Below are 4779 nucleotides of genomic sequence, written 5' to 3'. Positions count from 1 at the left end.
ATACCTCGTCATGCAAAAAACAAAACAAACAGCAACAAAAACAACAAACAACAAAAAAAAAAACGCTATCAATTTACCCACAGTAGAATTTTCACGGCCCGGTGTTCTATCATTGTTGCTAAGCGACGACATGGAAAAATGGCTTTACCGATGATAGATAAATTAAAATGACGGTTTCGTTATCGATTCTCGGTTATTATCGGAGGTATTCTGAAACAAAACTTAACTAAGATTACTCCCAGACTTATACACTAAAGTTCAATAAATTTTAAAGAAAATCTGTTCAGCTGTTTCGGAGTCTATAAGGAACGCACTTACACACACACACACACACACGCAACACACACACACACACACACAGACAAAGTTGCATTTATATAATTGTAGAGATTACTAAGGTTTTCAATTTGTTAAAAAGAAAAATGGCTGGAGATTTTACAAGACTGTAATAGATTTTTAACCTAATATAACACGTGAAAAAATATGTGAAAAAAACACGTGAAAAAAAATGTGAAAAAAACATGTGAAAAAACATGTGAAAAAAACACGTGAAAAAACATGTGAAAAAAAACATGTGAAAAAAAACACGTGAAAAAAAACATGTGAAAAAAAATCATTTGAAAAAAAACACGTGAAAAAAAATGTGAAAAAACGTGAAAAAAAACACGTTAAAAAAACATGTGAAACAAAACGTGACAAAAACACGTGAAAAAAGCATGTGAAAAAAAAACATGTGAAAAAAAACACGTGAAAAAAGCATGTGAAAAAAAACATGAAAAAAACACGTGAAAAAAACATGTGAAAAAACATGCGAAAAAAACACGTGAAAAACGTGAAAAAAACATATAAAAAACACGTGAAAAAAACACGTGAAAAAAAACATGTGAAAAAACATGTGAAAAAAAACACGTTAAAAAACACGTTAAAAAACAACAATGTCGGGTCTCCCTGCAAGTGATAAAATAAAACTGGAGACATATAGTATTCCCAGAAGAGAGTCGACCCTTGAACTGCTTGAATACCAATTTACAAGAATAAAATGTGTTCCTTTCTACATATTTAATTTGACTTCTTACTTAAAACGTGGAAAAAACACGTGAAAAAAACATGTGAAAAATACATGCGAAAAAACACGAGAAAAAAACATGTGAAAAAACATGTGAAAAAAACACGTGAAAAACATGTGAAAAACACGTGAAAAAACATGTGAAAAAAACATATGAAAAAAACATGTGAAAAAAACATGTGAAAAAAACATGTGAAAAAAACACGTGAAAAAGACATGTGAAAAAATCATGTGGAAAAAACACGTGAAAGAAACATGTGAAAAAAACATGTGAAAAAAACACGTGAAAAAAACAAGCGAAAAAAACACGTGAAAAAAACATGGGAAAAAAACGTCAAAAAAAGCGTGAAAAAACATGTGAAAAAATCATGTGAAAAAAACACGTGAAAGAAACATGTGAAAAAAACATGTGAAAAAAACATGTGAAAAAAAACATGTGAAAAAATCATGTGGAAAAAACACGTGAAAGAAACACGTCAAAAAAAGCGTGAAAAACATGTGAAAAAAGCATAATGTGAAAAAAAAAACATGTGAAAAAAATAATGTTTTGTTTTGTTTATTACATTTTCACCCCAAACAAGGCACATTGCCACTTTGATGTAGGGGGCTACTATCAGGGGCATAAGCTACAGGGGTACTATGTGGGGAGTTGGGTAGCAAGATGTCAGTTCACCTTACACTTGAACTTCTGCATGTCAGTACAGTTGGGGAAGCAGGGACCCGGAAGGGAATTCCAAAGTCTAGCAGTTCTGGGGAAGAAACTACTGGAGTAGAAAACTCTCTTACATCTAAGGATCTCTACTGTGAAGGGGTGGGATCTTGCTGCTTGTCGGGTTTGTCGGGTGTATTTACGTCGAGGGGTACAAGTGCTTGCAGTTCGTCGGAGCATGTATAATGTGTTTAGGAAGTACTAAAAACAATCTGACTTTATTTCTATAAAAAGTAGCAACAATTTTGTTTTATGTTTCTGGGTCATTTGAAGTTGACTATTCATCCAGTCGTTGTGAAAAAGGGTTTTATGGGGGGAGGATACAATGAGTTTAAATAAGACATTTAGTCTTTTGTTTATACTTTTTTAAATAAGAAAGTAAAAAAAAAAAAAAAAGTCCAATTTTCACACGGGCTATGCTGAGTGACTTATCAATTATATATATATATATATATATATATATATATATATATATATATATATATATATATATATATATATATATATATGATGAAAATGATGGAAATAGTATTCCGACAAAATAGAGAAAATAAAAAGGAACAAACCGTATTATGTGTTCATCTACGTTTCGTCTTTATTTCGAGAAGTCTCGAAATAAAGACGAAACGTTGATGAACACATAATACGGTTTGTTCCTTTTTATTTCTCTCTCTCTCTCTCTCTCTCTCTCTATATATATATATATATATATATATATATATATATATATATATATATATATAAATGATAATTACAATTGAATTTACCAAAATGATGCAAGATGGTAAAATTAAAGTAAATTATAAATATTAAAGAATTAATATTTATAAAATTATCTCAGCCAGATATAAAAGCTCGATAAAACCAAACAGAAAATAGAGCTTATAATATGAGCAAACAGTTAATAAAATATGTTAAAAAACACTTTGAAATAAGTTAAAAAAATATTTAATCTGAAAAGGAAACACTAGATAAATGGATAGTCCTTAATCCGCGGAGTTTCGAAGAAATACTTTCCTTCTCATCAGAGGGTAGGAATTAGCAAAATGCGGGATCGGATTTTGCATGCAGAAGTATTTGATGAAACAACAAGTAAGTCAAAGATCTTACTTGAAAACGAAATAAGTTAAGCAGAGGGAATATGGTGAGGAAAAAGGTGATTACACATGAATGGATAGTCTGGTGGAAGATAAAAAATCCAGTGATGGTAAAATCCAAATGTAAAACTTCAAGAAAATTAAAAGAATTTCCATTTGTATAAGTAAAATCCAAGGAAATACCGTAGTTGGAAGAAGATGGTCCATAATAATCCAAAGGCAGAAATCCATGGAATAATTCACGAAAATGTGTACAAGGAAAAAAATAATATTAATAAAAGAAAAATAAGATGTGCTTTTCACTCTACTTCCGAGACATAACTATAAATACAAAAAGATATGGGAAGAGAAAGGAGAGAGAGAGAAAAAAAAAATGATAAAGTTAAATATAAAATAAAGGGAAACAAAATCAAAATGACCCAGACAGGAAATGTTAAAGGCGCGAAAATATATATAGGGCAAAATAATATAGGTCAACTGAAATGTACAGGTCATCACTTAAAAAAATGTCAGCAAGAGTTGTTAAACGACACTAAAAGGAAAATAAAATAAATAAATAAATAAAGAGAAAATAAAGAATAAATAAATAAATTAAAAAATAAAATATAATAAAAAAATAAAATATAAAATATAATATATAATATAAAATGAAATAAAATAAGAATAAAAATAAAAAAATAAAAATTATTTAAGGGGAGAAGATGGCCGGTATCTGCAATTTCAGGAAAAAAGAAAACGTAAGTAAATTCATATAGTAAAATTTAAGTAAATATACATACAAGATATGAAAGTGTGGGTAGATTGATATATTAGATAAATAGGAAAGTTTAAAGAATAAAGCAGAAAATGCAGATAAATAACCGGCCATGCAAAGAAGAGATAAAGAATTAAAATAAAGGATTATTAAATTATAAAGTATTAAGAAGTATGTCGAAAAACGATAAAGTTAAAGAAAAAATATTTTATATCTATATAAAGGGTAAAAGTAATAACTATGTAATTTCAAAATTGCCATGATTAAATTTGGACTTATGTTTACAGAAAGAGTATATATATATATATATATATATATATATATATATATATATATATATATATATATATATATATATATATATATTACAATAGAAATATGCGAACATTAAAAGTAATATGGTTAAGCTTAAACCTGGAAAAGTAAAGGACGAGTTGTTAAAACTGAAAAAGAAAACAATAAGATATTCTAGTAAAAAATATAATAAATTTATAACTGAAAATGTTGCACCATTAAGAATTGATTATATAATTTTATAAATTGAATTATAAAAGTCTGAATGCTTAATTAACTAGTCCTTTACTTTTCCATGTTTAAGCTTAACCATATTATTTTTCATGCTCGCATTTTTTTATTGTAATCCATGATTTTTACAGGTTTCCAGTAAATTCACTTGTTCTTTGTTTAATTTCAGTCTTATTTTTTTTTTTTTGCCCCATAAACATAACATACACATATGTAATAACAATGTATGGGACTCGTATGCTGTCAATAAAATCTCCTTAATTATCTCCCTTACATTCTTTGATTCTCTCTTATACTTCTCTTTTCGCGAGAACGGTGAATTGGTAGCAACAGTAGTCACTGAAGCGACGTGGTTGCTATAGAAACCAGTCACAAAAAACGTCGCTCACCTCATTACGTTTTTGAACACCAGTAAATTCATCAAAACTTTTATTTTACTGAACGAAAATTGAAAAAAATTTTAAATAATAATAGAAAAAATATATATATAACTGAGAACGTGATCAATAAAATGTAATAATTGTTTGAAATTTGTCGTAAAAATGGGTGAGCGGCGAAGCTTTAAAGCAGTTCTAAATGTCTAAAACTGCTACTTAACTATATATCGACATATATCTACCGTGTTTAA

This window comes from Euprymna scolopes, chromosome 42 (assembly GCF_053919585.1).
Source record: "Euprymna scolopes isolate OS-2025 chromosome 42, ASM5391958v1, whole genome shotgun sequence".
In the NCBI taxonomy this organism is placed as follows: domain Eukaryota; kingdom Metazoa; phylum Mollusca; class Cephalopoda; order Sepiida; family Sepiolidae; genus Euprymna; species Euprymna scolopes.
This window is presented reverse-complemented; position numbering follows the sequence as displayed.